Below are 20450 nucleotides of genomic sequence, written 5' to 3'. Positions count from 1 at the left end.
AGAGGACGGTCCGGAGCACCGTGGACATGTAAGTGATCGTCAACGGACCACCAGGGCACTGTAAACTGCAATCCGGCAGCAGCTGAAGAAGTCTGCGCTGCCGGATAGCCGTTTATGCGATGGCCCAGACATACAAAAGCATCGTATGTTGATGCTGCCTTCAACATGCGATGGCCTCTGAGAGACCATCGTATGTTAAAATTATCGTATGTCGGGGCCATCGTAGGTCGTATATTTAGCTGTTTAACAGAATTTATTTTCTTTACAGGCCACTGAGAAAACTTCTGACTGACAATGCTGACTATGCAATGACCAATCATCTCGAAGGCCTTCTTCACACCCAGTGCTGACCAGTTGTCGCATAATCACGTCAGGCAAAACTTCGGAGACTACTGCAGCCACCATAACATTGCAAAATGCTTAGCACTTCATGAATTCGGTTGTGTTCTATGTTTCTTAATCGTCATCCAAAATGATACATTATATTGAAGAATGATCCAATCATTACTTTAGTTTTTTTCTACTTTCCTCATAGATTACAAAATCATATTCGTTGTCAGATTCATTTCTTTACACTCGTTTGTTATGTCAATTTCTATTGTTTGTTTTCAGCAAAAGATCTTTCAGAACTGAAAGTAAATGAAAGCATTCATCCTGTTTGATGGGATTTTGTTTTGGGCACAAATGTTTAAATTTTCAGCTATCTTGGCAATAGACATCATTTACAATAAGTGGGAAAACATGACTTGCAAAACATTCCTCTGTTTAGTCCAATCAAACCTGCTAACATAAAAAAACACTTAATCTAATGACTGATGATTTCATGGTTAAAACAATGGATAATAAAATAAATCTCAATAGAAGAAAAAAAACAACTATTCTATCCACTGAAGTTTATGGGGCAACAGATTCATTTAAAAAATACTATGTGAAACATAGTGACTTGCCAGCTTCTCCCATATTTGTCATCTGTGACAAATACAGTAGGTGCTATGTTTTTAAAATAAATAATTAAAAATAGACAAGAAGGAAAGTTATAAGGTATATAAATATATTTCAGCGAAGATGTAGCAGAGGTCAATTTGCTCCAGAATGAATTACTAAAATATCTCAGGACCGTGATTATTTGTATTAAAGGGGTACTCCGATGGAAAAAAAAATTCCCCCAAATCAGCTGGTGCCAAAAAGTCAAACAGATTTGTAAATCACTTCTATTAAAAAATCTCAATCCTTCCAGTACTTTTCATACACAGGAAGTTTAGTTGTTCTTTTCTGTATGTTCTGTCCAGAGCAGGATAGGTTTGCTATAGGGTTTTGCTCCTACTCAGGACAATTCCTTATATGGGCAGAGGTGTCAGCAGAGAGCACTGTGGTCAGACTGAAAAGAATAGCTCAACTTTCTCTGGAGCTGATAAATAGTAGAAGAATTAAGATTTTTTTATAGAAATTATTTACAAATCTGTCTTACAAATATGAAAAAGATTGTTTTCCACTGCAGTACCCATTAAATGACCAACTGTTACATCTGAACATGCTTTTCCATCAGTAAATTTTTTAAATGTATATTTTAAACACTTGACAATGAGTTATGTGTCCTTAGCTGCATAGTAGAACTTAATGACTAGATATTGCTTTACATTTACCGAAATTGCACTAGGCTCAGCAAAGCCAATATTTAATTGGTTATTTTTAAAGCTTTAGGCATTTTGATATTACAGTTACTAGTCGATTGTAATATAAGATTGAGAATAGCCCTATAAGAAAGTTACAGTTCATTTTATTTATCAGAGCTTATTAGAGTCATTACTGTGGTGACTTCACTAGATTATTTATATCGGTTAGACTAATTTTTCTTTTATAAATGAAACCTTAAAAAATGCCCATATGTTCAAAATTTACTTGTTTATAAAGTCACTAATGAATTGTTGGGATTGTGGGAAATGTCAGATTGTGTGTAGAGATGAGTGAGTGAACTGCACTTGTAGAACTTGTTAAAAATTCTAATCCGGTATAACCCAAGCTACAGACAGTTCAGTTCGGCAGAACCTGCTAAAATAACATCAGGAAGGACCAGATGACCTCAGGAATTCCCATAATTCCTTTGCACATAGCTTCAGGAGCCATTTTAGAGATAACAGGTGTTAGGTGAAGATCTCTGTGGGGGGACACTAATTGTGAATAGAGGATTTTGTGTCACTTTTCTGCTCTTTCTTGGATGCCAATCCGGTTGCTATGCCCCAAAATGGGAATCATTTTTGGAATGTTTGTAAAAAGCCATTACTTCTTTATTTTCCAGGCACATAACCTGTTGTTTTTGCCAAAAAGGGATAAGTTTGAATCACTTGGAAAAAGCCATTGCTTCTTTCGATACATCTATGTGCATATAAACACCGACAGGCATCCGTCTTCAATGCCTGTCATGTTTTGAACATTTAATTTTAAAAAGCTAAAAAAAAATACGCTAGTGCAGTGAGTCTTTATTCAACCTTTTAGACACCACCATGTAACATCCATTTACCCATAGCCATACATGTTGCCATAACTTTAAAATAATCTTTGCCTTAAAACAGCTCAGAAGTACATAGATACACTCTGAGGGGACCTAACAGTGTTATACGGGGCTTTTAAGGCCCTTAAACAGTGCAGTACATGTTGGGACATAAGTATGTCAGTCATAACCAGAAACAAGCAGATTGGGGTGTCCTGCTACTGTGAAGGTCCTGATGCATAACCAAATTTACTCCTTACCATTTTATGTGAAAAAATTGAACAATCTTTTAGGCTTCTATGCATTCCGTAAGTGAATCACTCTAATATGGACTAAACAAAGACAGTGGGCCATATTTATTGTGTCTACTTCTAAGACAGTACAAACGTCAATAACTAGTTTTTGTCAGATTTATCAAAGAGGCTGATTGATATTATGGCACATTTTAAGATTTTTCAAATTTGTACTTTTTTTTCTAAGTTAAGATCAACTATATTTTTGTTTTATTTAGACCAACTCCAACGTGCAGTTTCTGTTCTTTTTGGTGTAATTTACGTATTAATTTACTTCTAATGTTGCAGCAGCAACTCATGGCAGTTTCCCTATTCTTTTAAATTGTTGTCTCCAGCATTTTACGCAATATAACCATTAGAAGAGGAATTTTCTTCTTTAACAGTTCAGTGGAATTGAATTGGAGTTAAAGGGTACCTTTCATCATAAAAACTTTTGATATATTATAGATTAATGTATGCAAAATAACTTTCCAATAGCATGTTATTTAAAAATATGCTTCTTTCTATTTAATTTTCCACTTTGAAAAAATGACCATTAGGGGTCTCCCTACCAGTCCTTTTTTTTTATAGATTTCAGACTCATGCAGGAGTCCTAAATCTCAGACTGCATGCGGGACACAGACAAGCGCAACATTGCTCCCTGGCAGTGAGCAGTGGTGAGTTTGTCTGTGTTCCGGATACAGTCTGAGATTTAGGACTCCAGCATGATTCTGAAATCTATAAAACAAAAAAAGGACTGGTAGGGAGACCCCTAGTGGTCATTTTTTCAAAGTGGAAAATTAAATAGAAAGAAGCATATTTTTTAATAACATGCTATTGGAAGGTTATTCAGCATACATTAATCTATAATATGTCCAAAAATTTTTTTTCATGAAAGGTACCCTTTAAACATTTAAAGCTGCTGATCCGCATACAATGTTCCAAGGTAAACAAATAAAATTGACACAATATTTGTTTTGAGAAAGCTTTGCAAGCCTTCATAATGTGAATTTCCTGTTTTAAATAAAATATTAGTCATGATGTAATTGTGTTTATTTTACTTGGATTTCACAGATACAACTAATTATACACGAAACAGATCCAAATAAATATACATGTCCAGAACATCACTCACCTAGATCCAATATTGTGAGATAGGTATTCATTTCACAGAAATGTATGCAATTTTGGGATATATATTATACATAGTGGCACTGATTTGCTAAGCCCTTCAGAATAGAGAGGAGCACTTTAAAGCCATTCTTGACTCTAACTTATTATTTAAGTCTCCATAAACCAAGAATTCACAAAAAGGGTATTGCTAACTGGATTTCTAAACCAGAAAACCTAATTAAACTAAATTACTTCTTTGGAGCTACTTTGACTACTCTATTAGGTTAGGGAATTGCATAAGGAGCCTACTATTATATCACTGGAATTGAGGGTAGGTTGGCGAGGTGACTGTACAATGCCCAGCAAGTTCCGTATGCAAGTTTGGCTCATAAGAAATGGACTCATGCTTGGAACTTGCTGGCCATTTGATGGTGGCCTTGTCCACCCACCCGCCCAGTGTGGACCTGGGTCTCTCCATGTAAATTTAAAGAACCGGAAAGAGTTAAACTTTGCAACTACCCATTCAAGCATGTGCCTGCACCAACTTATAGGCTTATCTTCCCACCATGTGTAAGCTATCAATGGCAATATAATGGTTGCAGACAGACATAGACATTTAATACAATACGACAATAACTCAGCAGTAAAAGATCTGCCTGGCACTCCCTTATCAATTATGGCACTGTTCACACTAATGGAGGCATAGGCTTGGGCAGTCAGACTCCACTATATGCTCTATGGTGGTGCTCTGTCATTAATCAACACAGTCCATAATATCCAAAGAGAACTGAAAGACGACACTCACCCCAGTAGTGTTGAAATACTATAGTCTTTATTTAATCTTCAGTGGATAAAATAGACACAAAGCGGGGAACTGTACACAGACAGGCAAGGAATGAATCAGCGACAGCTGTTTTCTGCGTAGACGCGCACTTCCTCAAGCTTGAAGAAGTGCATGTCTACGCAGGAAACAGCTGTCGCTGATTCAGTCCCTGCCTGCCTGTGTACAGCACCTCGCTTTGTGTCTGTTTTATCCACTGAATATTAAATAAAGACTAAGGTATTTCAACGCTACTGGGGTGAGTGCAGTCTTTAAATTCTCTTTGGATACTATGGACAATACAACAATACGTTTTAACTTTTATTGTGGCCTTTTAATATCCAATATTTCTCAGTTCTCTATTCAGATTAGATAAAGGCAATAAGCCCTAGTCATTAACTAACACTGTTATAAAGGAGGTATTATCACCAGACGTATTACCATCATACCGTTACTTACCAAATCCAGTATACCAGTATAATTCCAGTATACAAGAAGCTAATTTTATCACCATACACATAACAATTATACTATTACTGGCCAAACCGAGTATACTAAGACATTAATATTAACAGTATACAAGAGACAATAATACCAACACACAACACCTGGACATTACCACCACATAATGATAATCACTATACTTTTACTGAATATTGTCAACTTTACAGCGACTCCTATTATCCCATACAGTGACCATATAATGGTAGATACCAGCTCTATACAGGTTCTCTGTAGACCATATAAGGGATCACAGTGCAGTTACATCCAGTGAGTCGCAAGTGACATCTTGATCAGAGTTTTTCACATTTTTTTTCTTCCCCATCTGGATCAGGTGATCTTGAAGACTTTTCCAGACTTTTGTCCTGCAGAATCTGCAGGACAAACACTTTAGGCCCCTGATTCCAGCACCATCCTTACCTTAAAACAAACCCCCCTGTACTGCCCCCACACCGTAATAGTGCCCACTCTGGCCATGTAGTATTAGGTCCCTACTCTGTGCCCCCATATAATAGTTAGGCTCCTCTGAGCTCCCATATAGTATTAGACTATAAAGCAGTCCTGGAACACAAACACCACAAACTCTTGTACAATTTGTTTTTACAATAGCAGCATACAATGCCCACTAAAGTAAGTTCTTATTGTCTTTGTCACGCCCGTACACAACATAAAGACAATAATAAAAATATAGCTTCAAGCAGCGAAACAGGTGGCCAAGCTGCACAGCCAGGTTATAGTACATGATTTCTGTGACCCCCTGATGGTGAAAAAGGTGATTATCGACCTGTCTGCTAATTTTCACATTGTTCTTACCATTAATTTAAGAGAAAACTATGTATGCAGAATATTGCACAATCCAATATGGCTGCCAAACCATGTCATCCATGGTGGTACAGAAATTGATAACAAATATGTGTGCAAATTTTCACATTGTTATGACCAGCAATTTCAGAGAAAACTATGTTTGCAGAATATTGTAGAATCCAATATGGCCACAAAATGTGGTGATCAATTGTGGTACAGAAAGTGATCATAAACATGTGTGCTAATTTTTGCACTGTTCTGACCTGTTATTTTAGAGAAAACTATGTTTGCAGAATATTGTGCAATCCAATATGGCCGCCAAAATCATGTGATCTATGGTGGTACAGAAAGTGATCATGAACATGTGTGTTAATTTTCACACTGTTCTGACCAGTAATTTTATAGAAAACTGTGTTTGTAGAATATTGCACAATCCAATATTTCCATCAAATCTAGTGATCAATTGTGGTATAGAAAGTGACCACAAACATTTCTGCTAATTTTCACAAAATGGCATCTGCGGCAGTGTGGTCAATAAAATGAATGCTCCGATCACCTGCAGAGCTGCCGCAATGATCCGATCATCCAGCATGGCGGCCGGAGGTCCCCTCACCTGCCTCTGGCCGTCTCCAGGGGTCTTCTGCTCTGGTCTGAGATCGAGCAGACCAGAGCAGAAGATCGCCGATAACACTGATCAGTGCTGTGCCCTATGCATAGCACTTAGCAGTATTATCAATCAAGTTATTGAGATGGGGACTATTAAAGTGTAAAAATTCAAGTAAAAAAAAAAAAGGTATAAAAAAAGCAAAAAAAAATTTGAAAAATCCCCTCCCCCAATAAAAATTTAAATTGTCCCTTTTTCCCATTTTACCCCCAAAAAGTTGAAAAATAATAATTAATAAACATATTTGGTATTGCGCGTTGCGTAAATATCCGAACTATTAAATTATAATGTTAATGATCCAGTCCGGTGAACGGCGTGAACGTAAAAAAAAAAAAAAAAAAAATTACTGCCTTTTTGTAATTAAAATTGATAAAAAATTTATTTAAAAAGTTTTATGTGGTATTAATAAAAAGTACAGATCACAGCGCAAAAAATGAGCCCCCATACCGCTGCTTATATGGAAAAATTTAAAATGTATAGGTCAGCGAAATAGAGAGATTTTAAACGTACAAATTTGGTTAAAAATGTTGTGATTTTTTTTAAAGCAGTACAATAACAGAAAAGTATGTAATCATGGTATCATTTAAACCGTATTGACCCACAGTATAAAGAAAACATGTCATTTTTACCGTAAATTGTACAGCGTGAAAACAAAAGCTTTCTAAATAAGCAAAATTGCAGTTTTCTCTTCACTTTCCCCACACAAATAGTATTATTTTGGTTGCGCCATACATTTTATGGTAAAATGAGTGTTGTCATTACAAAGGAAAACTGGTCACGCAAAAAACAAGCCCTCATACTAGTCTGTGGATGAAAACATAAAGGAGTTATGATTTTTATTATGATTATTATTATTATTAATGCTATCTAAATGTTATTGGTGTATGGTGGCCATATTGATTATGCAAATGAACCAACTTAGTACAGGAGGTGACCATAAACATTTCTGCCAAATTATATGTTATTCTAACAAATGGTTTCAGAGAAGAAGATAGTTTCACAAACAGGTCAGAGGTCAAAGAAGTAAAGTCATAGCTCCTGATAAGACTCTGAACAATAAGAAACACTGAATATTGTAACCTAAAACAAGATGACCTAGGACCTTTATGTAAGAAAAGACTGAGCACAATATAGCACTTTATTAGAGATGAGCGAATCGAAGCAGACTAACCCGAATTTGTCACGAAATTCAGGATGTATTCAATTCGCAACTAATGCGAATATCGCTGCGATTGTAGGGCACGAATCGCTTCATTAAACTTCATTTTACAGCGTTCCAGGCTCCAGGACACCTAAAATGGTGGGTACACATGTCAGTACTTGGGGCAGGGGATGCTGGGAAGGTGGGAAGGCAAGGCGGGAAGGGAGGTAGGCGGGATGACCCTGAATCACATGCAGGATGCAGCCTATCAGCATTCATTGACCTCTGTGATGTCACAGCCCTATATAATCGGCAGCTATTTTGCAGCTGCTCATTTCATGCCATACACTGCAGAGGGATAGGACGGCTGCATGTCTCTGTGTGTTACACAGACACGCTGAATTGATCATACCGCAGCGTTCCACTTCAAACTGCCAGTCACATCAGTGTTTTGGACAGAAAGTAGTGCAGTGCTTTGCTTGTTCTCCCTGAGAAGGATTTTTATGCCAGCCATTAACCTTCCAGTCACTTTATTCAGCATTTTTGTTTTTTGTGGTGCTGCACTGTTGTCTCCTGCTGCTGTGCAAAAATACGTTTTTTTTCAGCAGACTGTAGTGCATTTTTCTGCCCTCATACGTGCATACCACATTCCTACATCAAAGCAGTCTACTATTTTGTATCTGTAAATCTGTAACAAGTCGAGATACTGGGAAAGTCCAGGCAAAAGTAATCACCGGCTGGTGTTTTACAAAAATACCTTTTTTAAGTGTAATGTAGCGCATTTTCTTGCCCTCATACGTGCAAAACACAGACCTACATCTAAGTAGTGCACTTTTTTGTACCTGGTAATCTGTAACAAGCCTACATACAGTGAAAAGACGGGGAAAACTAATTGCTAAAGGGCTGTTGTTTTACGAAAATACTTTTTCCAAGTTTACAGCAGTGCATTTATTTGCCCTCATACGTGCATACCACATACCTACATCTAAGTAGTGTACCATATTGTACCTGTTAATCTGTCAAGGGCCTACATATTGTGAAAGTCCAAGCAATAGTACTCACCGGCTGGTGTTTTACAAAAATACAGAGTTTTTAATGCGTATTGTAGCGTATTTTTCTGCCCTCTTAAGTGCATACCGCATGCATACATCTAAGTAGTTTAATATTTTGTACCTGTTAATCTGTCAAGGGCCTACATACTGTGAAAAACAGCCAAAAGTAATCAACGGCTGGTGTTTTACAAAAAGTTTTTAGGCTCATTGTAGCGCATTTTTCTGCCCTCATAAGTGCATGCCCCATACGTACACCTAAGTAGTGTACCATTTTGTATCTGTTAATCTGTCAAGGGCCTACATACTGTGAAAGTCCAAGCAACAGTACTCACCGGCTGGTGTTTTACAAAAATTACACTCGTTTTTAGGCTCATTGTAGTCCATTTTTCTGCCCCCCTAAGTGGATACCGGTTACATACATCTAAGTAGTGTACTATATTGTACCTGTTAATCTGTCAAGGGCCTACATACTGTGAAAGGACAGCCAAAAGTAATGACCGGCTGGTGTTTTACAAAAATACAGTTTTTAATGCGTATTGTAGCACATTTTTCTGCCCTCATCAGTGCATACCGCATACGTACATCTAAGTAGTGTACCATTTTGTACTTGTTAATCTGTCAAGGGCCTACATACTGTGAAAGGACAGCCAAAAGTAATCACCGGCTGGTGTTTTACAAAAATACAGTTTTTAATGCGTATTGTAGCGCACTTTTCTGCCCTCATCAGTGCATAACGCATACGTACATCTAAGTAGTGTACCATTTTGTACCTGTTAATCTGTCAAGGGCCTACATACTGTTAAAGTCCAAGCAATAGTACCCACCGGTTGCTGTTTTACGAAACTTAGAGTTTTTAGGCTCATTGTAGCGCATTTTTCTGCCCTCCTAAGTGCATACCGCATACGTACATCTAAGTAGTGTACTATTTTGTACCTGATAGCCTACTGAACTCCTGCTTTGCTTTGACTATGCTACTGTGCCGCCTGCCCTGACCTTCTGCTATCCAGAATATGAGTTGCCTTATCCCTCCTGTGCCTCGCATCTCCTCAGCCGCCCGTGTGGTCGAGCCGTGCCAGGGGTGGCGACCTGGGTGCCGCCTGCAGCAGCAAGTCCATTCCGCTTTGCAGCAGGCTCTGGTGACAACCAATGGCACCTTAGACTCCGCTCCCTGGTACGGTCCGAGTCATCTGTCACACAGGTCCAGCGGATCCACATCCACTGGGGTTCCTGTCTTCAGAAACATGAGTGTTACAAGCGCATTTTTCTGCCCTCATGAGTGCATACCACATACCTACATCAAAGCAGTCTACTATTTTGTATCTGTAAATCTGTAACAAGTCTAGATACTGGGAAAGTCCAGGCAAAAGTAATCAACGGCTGTGTTTTACGAAAATAAGTTTTCAAAGTGTACTGTAGCGCATTTTTTTGGCCCTCATACGTGCATACCACAAACCTAAATCTAAGTAGTGTACCATTTTGTACCTGATAATCTGTCAAGGGCCTACATACTGTGAAACTCCAAGCAATAGTACCCACCGGCTGGTGTTTTACAGAAATACAGACTTTTTAATGTGTAATGTATCACATTTTTCTGCCCTCATCATTGCATACCGCATACGTACATCTAAGTAGCGTACTATTTTGTACCTGTTAATCTTCCAAGGGCCTACATACTGTGAAAGGACAGCCAAAAGTAATCACCTTCTGCTGCTCTAGACAAGTGCTGTTTTAAGAGTAGTCAAGCATATTGTACTCCCCTCATATAGGCACTAAGTATGTCTGGCAGTGAAGTGCCAGGACATGCACAGAGGAGTGGCAGAGGCCTAAATCCTTCAGGCAGAGGTCGCAGCAGACTAGGGGCGAGTGGCAGCAGGAGTCGAAGCGAGAGGCCTGAGCTCCCGTTATCAGCTAGCGGTCGTGTCTCAACCAGAATCCCATCTGACGTCGTCGATTGGTTAACACGGTTATCCACTTCATCACAAGTGACATCTGACACCCCCAGTCAACAGTCGTTGGGTTCCTCAGACACAACCCTCAGTTGGTATGGCCCGGGAGCAGTCCCTGTCCTCCCATTGCCTCTGTCCTATGCTGTTCCCTCTCCTACAGAAGTATCTTATGCTGTGGGTTCCGCTCCACTATTCACTGAGGACGATCTAATAGAGGATAGTCAGCATCTACTGCTTTCCAGCCAAGAAGGGGAGGAGACATGCGCCGCTTCCTCCGCTAGGTGGGCAAGTAGTGATGAGGAGAGTGACGTGGAAGGCGGTGTTGCCAGGGTTCAGGGTCCTGAAGCAGACACTGTTGAGGAACCTGAGGAGGACATCAGTGACGTGCAGACACAACTCCATGATGAAGATGAAGCAGATCGCAATTGGGAGCCGGGTTCAGAGGGGGCTTCATCATCATCAGGACAAGAGTTGCAGGTTGCCCGTCAGGCAGCAGCTGAGCCAGCAAGGCAGTAGCATGGTTGGCAGTCACCGTGGTGGCAGAAGTGGAAATTCTGGAGCCAAACTTGCCCGGGGGAGACCACCTGCTGCACGGCAGCCTACCTTTCCGAGAGGTAGTGGAACAGGGGTTCCTGGAGAGAGTCGCAGTAGCAGTCAATTAGTGCGGACTGTTGGTGGGAAAATCAGCTACTCGGCGGTGTGGCAGTTTACTGACTAAAGCCAGCACCTGGTCGAAATGCGTCACTTCCGACCTGTTACCTGTTGCTTCTGGCGTGATGTGAAATAAAGCTATACTGATTTGATTTGCACCTGAGCTGGAGTTCTTTCCATATTTCTTATTGCTTACGAGTGCAAGTCCGCACTTTCTCCGTGCTCGACATCCGGACCAGGGGTGAGCTGGCTTCGTTTCTACTTTTGTTTTGAACTGCTGAGAAGGAGAGAACCAAGCCATCATTTCTTTGCAAAGAAGGCAGTACCAGCCCTGCACAATTTTGAGGGAGAGAAGGTGGGCCAGTGCTTGAGCCTGTCGATGTGTACAAAAAGTGCACGGCAGCGCCGATGTCTGGAGCTGTAACTACGGTCAGGGACAATACATGTCCTTTACGGCTCACTGGGTGAATGTTGTTCCTGCACAGCCACAACCCCAACTTGAACAGGTCCCGCCGCTTCCTCCTCCATGCTTTCAGCCTATTGGTCCTGTGTGCGACTCCGCCTCCTCATCCTCCACCATGTCCTCAACCTCCACCGCCCCGGACAAGCCTCCGTGGCCCTTCAGCATACCATGTGTGCAGGGCACGGCGGTGTAAGGCTGTTCTTCATATGGTTTGCCTTGGGAAAAGAGTCACACAGGGGATGAACTGCTAAAAGTAATTCGTAAAGAAATCGGAGCATGGCTTACTCCACAAAAACTGGAAATGAGAACCATGGTGACTCCAACGGGAAGAACATTGTGGCCGCGCTGCGACAAGGAAATGTGACCCATACACCCTGCATGGGACACTTGTTAAATCTAGTTGTCAAGCAGTTCCTGAAGTGTTCCTCCCATTTGCATGCACTTCATCCACTCGTACACCGCAAAGCACACCCTCCTTGAGCTGCAGCTTCAGAATGGTATCCCCAACATAGTCTGATTTGTGACGTTGCCACACTTTCGAATTCCACCCTGCATATGTTGGACCGACTGTACGAACAGAGAAAAGCCATCTTGATGATCCAAGCAGATGGGGGTAATCTTGTGTGTAACTTCATTGTGAACCAGTGGCAGCTCATACGTGACACCGTTTGCTCAGGCCCTTTGAGGAAGCCACATTTTACGTAAGTCGCCAGGTTAACGGGATGAACGACGTCATTTCACTGCTTCATTTCCTACAACAAGTGTTGGAAACGATGGCTGGTCAGGGCAAAGGAGACGTTGCATCTACATCTCTCGGCCACGTGATCCCTGTGGGGGCTAAACTGGAGGAGGAGGATGAGGGGCACAGTGAAGTACAGTTTTGGTTTGATGAGATGGGCGGTATTTCTAGTCATCTAACAGGAGAGGAGGAGCATAAGGAACTAGAGGAGCTAGAGGGTAATGAGGAAGGCGAGACAGAGGACCCAGACACACCATGGCAGTATGCAGTGGAGATGGAGGCAGGGAGTCCCTCCGAGTCACTTGTACAAATGGCACGATGCATGCTCACTTGCTTGCGCAGTCACAACCGAATTGTCACCATTCGGCAGCGGGATAACTTCTGGGTCTCCCCCTTATTGGACCCTCACTACCGGCACAAAATGGGTGCCTTCTTTACACCCACTGAGAGGGAGGACAAACTGACCTACTACAACGAGATCCTACATAGTCAGTTGGCTGATGCCTATTGGCGCCATCGTCCATCCACTAGCAGGTCTTACTCGGGGGGGCCTTCTGCGCTCACCTTCCACTGCCATGGCTGCTGGGGAGGGGTGGGGAGGCAGGAGCATTACCAGCTCCATCAGCAAGATGAATCAGGCATGAATCAGCCAGGATTTCCACCCACTAATGCCAGATGCATCAGAGTAGATTGACCATGGTGCTACACCAACACTGCACAAATATGTATAGTGCCAAACAGATTTAAGGCACTGCTCCCCAGTTACAAACATTCCAGCCACCTTCATCACCGGGTACTGGTATTGCCACCCACCGCACCACTCTGTCACCGGGTCACTTTCAGGACTCCTGATGCTGCTGCTGCTGCCACCTCCAGGCTGTTTCATTCAGCCACTATTTTGTCTCCTTATGCTTCTGCCAACTCCAGGCTGTGTCATTCAGGCAATATATACTCTCCCAGCGTTATTGCCATGTTGTTACCAGACCAGAAATAAAAGGAATATTGCCAAGGACTAGCAGAAACAGGGAACTGTGAATGCTGACCACTGGCTGTTGGAAATGACTGACTATCCCAGGTGGTAGATTTACCATTTTGAAGTTCCTCAGTTCCAGTAGGCTTTAAGTCGTTCATTCTTTGTTGTGGTTCTTCAGTTGCAGAATTAAGTTGTATCATCTTTTTCCTGTTCCTCCGGTGAGCTATTGTCACTGGAACACATAATACTCATATTGTCATCTAATGAAGGATCCTTTTCTTCAGAGAATGTATCTATCATTTTATTATTTTGAATGTAAGGTGGTATTCTGACAATTTTTGTGAAGCCCTGGGGTCTCCTCATGCTTCAGCCAACTCCAGGCTATGCCATTCAGACACTATATGGTCTCCTCCTACTGATGCCACCTCCAGGCTCTGTCATTGTTGTGACATGGGACTCCTTGTTAGATTAGGTCCTTTGTACCCACACGCCGGGGCCCGGGCTACTAAAACTTGGGAGCTAAAAGTTTAATTTCAAAATCCTCAATTTCAATTTCAAAATCTTAGATTTCTATTTAAAATTGTTGTATTTCAATGGTCTCCTCATGTTTCAGCCACCTTCAGGCTATACCATTCAGACACTACATGGGCTCCTTATGCTTTCCCCACCTCCAGGCTGTGTCATTCAGCCAATATATTGTTTCCTGATGCTACTGGGACTGGGATATTAACTCCAAATATGTTCTGGTAGCACTAGCTAACATAAATGCTTAATTGAGATTTCAAGATTGATCTTTCAATGTAAGGGGTTATGAAACCCTCTGGTGTACTGCTGATGCCTGCTCCTGACTGCTCCTGTGTCTTTTAGGAATTACTTGGCTTACTGATGCTTCTGGGCTTGAGCCTTAAATTTTGGGATGTTTAGCACTAGCTAAATACATGCTTAATTGAGATTTTAACATTGATCTTTTAATCTTAGGGGTTATGAAATCCTCTTGTATACTGCTGATGCCTTTTCCTGACTGTGTCTTTCAGGAATTACTTGGCTTACTCATGCTTCTGGGCTTGGGTCTTACATTTTTAGATGGTAGCACTACCTAACATGCATCTTCAATAGAGATTTCAACATTCACCTTTTAATTTTAGGGGTTGTGAACCCCTCTTGTGTTCTCATGCTACTTCCTGCTCTACTCTGTCAGCCTGTTGGTCCTGTGACAGTGTGTGACTCTGCCTCCTCATCCTCCACCGTGTCCTCAGCCTCCACTGCCTGGACAAGTCTCAGTGGCCCTTCAGCATACCATGTGTGCAGGGCTCGGAGGTGTCATGCTGTTCTTCCCATGCTGTTCTTTGCCTTGGCTGGTCAGGGCAATGGAGACGTTGCGCCTACATCTCACAGCCACATGAGCCCTGTGGGGGCTTGTTAGATTTGGCCCTTTGTACCCACATGCCAGGGGCCGGGACACTAAAACTTGGGAGTTAAAAGTTCAATTTCAAAATCATTAATTTAAATTTCAAATCTTAAATTTAAAAAAAAAAATCATACATTTCAATGGTCTCCTCATGCTTTAGCCAACTCCAGGCTGTGTCATTCAGGCAATATATGGTTTACTGATGCTGCTGCTGGGCCTGGGTCTGGAAATAAACAGTTTGTTATGGTAGGTAGCACCAGCTATCCAAAATCTTAATTTAAAATTTCAAAAATTCTTGTGTTTTTTCTTGGGGATTGTGAAGCCCTGGTGTGTACTCATACTTCAGCCAACTCCAGGCTGTGTCATTCAGGCAATATATGGTTTACTAATGCCGCTGCTGGGCCTGGGTCCGGGAATAAAAATGTTGTTATGGTAGGTAGCACCAGCAATCCAAAATCTTCATTTAAAATTTCTAAAATTCTTTTTCTTGGGGATTAAGAAGCCCTGGTGTGTACTCATGCTTCAGCCAACTCCAGGCTGTGTCATTCAGGCAATATATGGTTTACTGATACTGCTGCTGGGCCTGGGAATAAAAATGTTGTTATGGTAGGTACCAATAGCTATCCAAAGTCTTCATTTTAAATTTAAAAAATTCTTGTGTTTTTTGGGGGAGATTGTGAATCCCTGGTGTGTACTCATGCTTCATCCAACTTCAGGCTGTGTCATTCATTCAGGCAATACATGGTTTACTGATACCGCTGCTGGGCCTGGGTCTGGGAATAAAAATAGTGTTATGGTAGGTAGCACTAGCTATCCAAAATCTTTGGTTTACATTTCTAAATTCATCTTTTAATCTTAGGGATTGGGAAGGCCTAGTGTCTACTCATGCTGCTGCCAACTCCTGGCTGTGCCATTCAGCCACTATATGGTCTCCTCATGCTGCCAACACCTCCACACTGTGTCATTCAGCCACTATATGGTCTCCTCATGCTTCAGTCACCTTCAGGCTGTACCATTCAAACACTATATGGGCTCCTTATGCTTTCCCCACCTCCAGGCTGTGTCATTCAGCCAATATATATAGTTTTTTAATGCTGCTGGGACTGGGATATTAACTCAATATTTGTTATGGTAGCACTATCTAACATAAAAGCTTAATTGAGATTTCAACATTGATCTTTCAATGTAAGGGGTTATGAAACCCTCGGGTGTACTGCTGATGCCTGTGCCTTAAGCTTAATTGAGATTTCAACATTGATCTTTCAATGTAAGGGGTTATGAAACCCTCGGGTGTACTGCTGATGCCTGTGCCTTACTGCTCTTGTCTTTCAGGAATTACTTGGCTTACTGATGCTTCTGGGCTTGGGCCTTAAATTTTTGGATGTTTAGCATGAGCTAAATACATGCTTAATAGAAATTTCAACATAGATCTTTCAATGTAAGGTGATATGAAACCTTCTGGTGTACTGCTGATGCCTGCTCTGGATTGCTCCTGTGTCTTTCAGGAATTACTTGGCTTACTGATGCTTCTGGGCTTGGGCCTTACATTTTTGGATGGTAGCACTAACTAACATGCATATTCAATAGAGATTTCAACATTCACCTTTTAATGTTAGGGGTTGTGATTCCCTCTTGTGTACTCATGCTGCTGCCTGCTCCTGTATGAGTCATATAGCAACTACATAGTTTAGTGATGCTGCTGAGCCTAGGACATCACCTATATATGTTTATGGTAGCTCTAGATACTATACATCTTCAATTGCAATTTCCAAATTCATCTTTTATTATTAGAGATTGTGAGGCCCTATTGTCTCCTCATCTGCCGCCAACTCCAGGCTGTGCCATTCAAATACTATATGGTCTCCTCATGCTTCAGCCTCATCCAAGCTGTGTCATCCAGCCACTATGTGGTCTCCTCATGCTGCCACCACCTCCACGCTGTGTCATTCAGCCACTATAAGGTCTCCACCTGCTGCCAACACCTCCACACTGTGTCATTTAGTCACTATATGGTCTCCTCATGCTGCTAACACCTCCACACTGTGTCATTCAGCCACTATATGGTCTCATCATGCTGCCAACACCTCCACACTGTGTCATTCAGCCACTAAATGGTCTCCTCATACTGATGCCACCTCCAGACTCTGTGATTGTGCCGCTCTGCGGCAGTGATTCTAAAAGCAATGCCGGTAATCTGCTTGTTATTCTGAATAACAGTATTATTTCACTACCCCAGCACACTCCACTCTATACCCCTATTGAGGCTCTCTGTAGGCCAGAAATAGCCGTTTTTAATATACAGTGTGGGCCATTTATATGGATACACCTTAATAAAATGGGAATGGTTGGTGATATTAACTTCCTGTTTGTTGCACCTTAGTATATGTGAGGGGGGAAACTTTTCAAGAGGGGTGGTGACCATGGCGGCCATTTTGAAGTCGGCCATTTTGAATCCAACTTTTGTTTTTTCAATAGGAAGAGGGTCATGTGACACATCAATCTTATTGGAAATTTCACAAGAAAAACAATTATGTGCTTGGTTTTATCATAACTTTATTCTTTCATGAGTTATTTACAAGTTTCTGACCACTTATAAAATGTGTTCAATGTGCTGCCCATTGTGTTGGATTGTCAATGCAACCCTCTTCTCCCACTCTTCACACACTGATAGCAACACCGCAGGAGAAATGCTAGCACAGGCTTCCAGTATTCGTAGTTTCAGGTGCTGCACATCTTGTATCTTCACAGCATAGACAATTGCCTTCAGATGACCCCAAAGATGAAAGTCTAAGGGGGTCAGATCGGGAGACCTTGGGGGCCATTCAACTGGCCCACGATGACCTATCCACTTTCAAGGAAACTGTTCATCTAGGAATGCTCGGACCTGACACCCATAATGTGGTGGTGCACCATCTTGCTGGAAAAACTCAGGGAACGTGCCAGGTCCGAGCACTCATAGATGAACAGTTTCCTGGAAAGTGGATTGGTCATCGTGGGCCAGTTGAATAACCTCCAAGGTCTCCCGATCTGACCCCCTTAGACTTTAATCTTTGGGGTTATCTGAAGGAAATTGTCTATGCTGTGAAGATACGAGATGTGCAGCACCTGAAACTAACTTCCCCAACTCACATATACTAATGTGCCACAAACAGGAAGCTAATATCACCAACCATTCCCAATGTATTAAGGTGTATCCATATAAATGGCCCACCCTGTAGATTCGTCGCGAATAAATTCAGATCGAAACAAAAAATTTTAGAAAATTGAATGGAGAACAAAATCTTTCTTAAAGATTTATATATATAGAAAACATTTGCGAAGGGGACAACCGAGATGAAAGTTATTACCTACTGTATGAAATATTACAATGTTACATTTACAACAATGTATCTAAAGAGAAGACAATTGAGGAATTAGTTGTTACATAGATCATTATTTAGTCAGTCTTTACAGACAGGAGGACAGAAAAAGATTTACTTCTGGTGTCATTTTTGACAAATTATGTTATATGAGAAAGATTTTTAATTATTTAGTGAGGCAGCAACCAAAAAATCTTTATTTCAGCTCATACCGGTTAATGCCCTGCTAGCTAACCGTTCAGTAGAACTGTTGCAGGATGCGGTAGAGGCACAGCATGATCATTATATTGTACTATACGTGCCACACATACTGGGGAATTGTTGGGTCTGTAGAACACAGGGTAGACTTCTAGGTTGCATGTTGTGCTGCAGTATACTGTACTGTTTTGTATGACTTTTTCTTCACCTACAGTGCCATCTGTTGACCAAACTATACACTGCAGATGGGAAACAGTAGAATGATATGCTAAAACTACAAAGGGGTGAGAAGTTTCGATCCTGGCATGAAATCACAGAAAAGAAGCCATCCCTGCTAGTTACTAGGTAAAAACATTTTCCCACCATGATGTACACCAGACACAATGCTCTATGGAGTGCCAGGGATCATGTTAACAATTGCTACCTCTGTATGTTCCTGGTACATTCTATAGAGATATGTATCCAACTTTACAGAAATATTAAAAATGGAGGTTTAAAGAAGATATATGTTATCACAAATGTCCTCCCTCCTTCCCAGATACTGTAAATCCCCATTCTAGTGTTCAGTGATTATACATACAAATAGTATATCCTATACCCCACTTTCATTTCTATAAAAGACAATTTCCAATGTTATCCTATTTGTGGATTTTATACTTAAAATCATTGGTAAGAGATTATTCCTAACCTTTGTACTTTAGTCATGCTGTAATAGAATTTGTCTTAACCCCTTGGGGACGAAGTCCATTATGACCTTAAGGACCAGAGCATTTTTTGCACATCTGACCACTGTCACTTTAAGCATTAAAGGTGTACTCCTCCCCTAGACATCTTATCCCCTATCCAAAGGATAGTGGATAAGATGTTAGATCGCGGGGGTCCCGCCGCTGGGGACCCCCGGGATCTCAGCTGCAGCACCCACCTGTTGTGGCTTCCAGAAACGCTGGAGGCGTCGGCTCCCGACCACGGTGACGTGAGATCGTGATGTCATGACTCCGCCCCATGTGATGTCACGCCCCGCCCCTCAATGCAAGTCTATGGTAGTCTATGGACTTGCATAGAGGGGGCGGGGTGTGATGTCACATGGGGGCAGAGTCGTGACGTCACGATCTCCCGTCACTGTGGTCATGAGGCGTTAGGATGAGAGCCTCCAGTGCAACAGGTGGGTGCTGCAGTCGAGATCCCGGGGATCCCCAGCAGTTAGATAGGGGATAAGATGTCTAGGGGAGGAGTACCCCTTTAATAACACTTGGATGCTTTTACTTATGAATTTGATTCCGAGAATGTTTTTCGTGACATATTGTACTTTAGGTTAGTGGTAAATTTTCGTTGATACTTGCCTAATTTCTTGGTAAAAATCCCCAAATTTCGCATTTTTCTAACTTTGAAACTCTCTACTTGTAAGGAAAATTGACATTTCAAATTATTTATATTTACACTTACAATAAGTCTACTTTATGTTTCCATCGTAAAGTTGACATGTTTTTCCTTTCCGAAGACATCAGAGGGCTTCAAAGCTTAGCAGCAATTTTCAAATTTTTCAGGAAAATTTCAAAATCTGAATTTTTCAGGGACCAGTTCAGTTTTTAAGTGAATTTAAGGGTCTTTATGTTAGAAGTACCCCATAATGGGCCCCATTATGAAAACCGCACCCCCGCAGAAAGTTTGTTAACCCTTTAGGTGTTTCACAGGAATAGCAGCAAAATCTTAATTTTTTTGTAACATGTTTTTGTAGACCCATATTCTTTATTTTTACAAAGGGTAAAAGGAGAAAAAGCCCACCAAAATTTGTAATCCCCATTTCCCTCTAGTATGGATGTAAAGTGCTCTGTCGGTGCACTTGAGGGCTCAGAAGGGA

At 41.4% G+C, this 20450-nt stretch overlaps 1 protein-coding gene across 5 annotated transcripts in view; it reads left to right on the top strand.

Moving 5' to 3' along the window:
• The window catches only part of LOC130273601 (collagen alpha-6(VI) chain-like), a 199568-nt gene extending 196332 nt beyond the window's left edge, over positions 1-3236 (top strand). For all 5 annotated transcript variants that reach the window (XM_056520678.1, XM_056520677.1, XM_056520675.1 and 2 more), the window contains one exon: positions 269-3236. The gene's annotated coding sequence lies outside the window, so the exon portion shown is untranslated. The remainder of the gene's footprint in view (positions 1-268) is intronic.
• The last annotated feature ends 17214 nt before the right edge of the window (positions 3237-20450 follow it).

The sequence above is a fragment of the Hyla sarda genome, chromosome 5, assembly GCF_029499605.1.
Source record: "Hyla sarda isolate aHylSar1 chromosome 5, aHylSar1.hap1, whole genome shotgun sequence".
Taxonomy (NCBI): domain Eukaryota; kingdom Metazoa; phylum Chordata; class Amphibia; order Anura; family Hylidae; genus Hyla; species Hyla sarda.
Note: the sequence above shows the minus strand (reverse complement) of the source record. Positions and strands in the feature narration are given on the sequence as shown.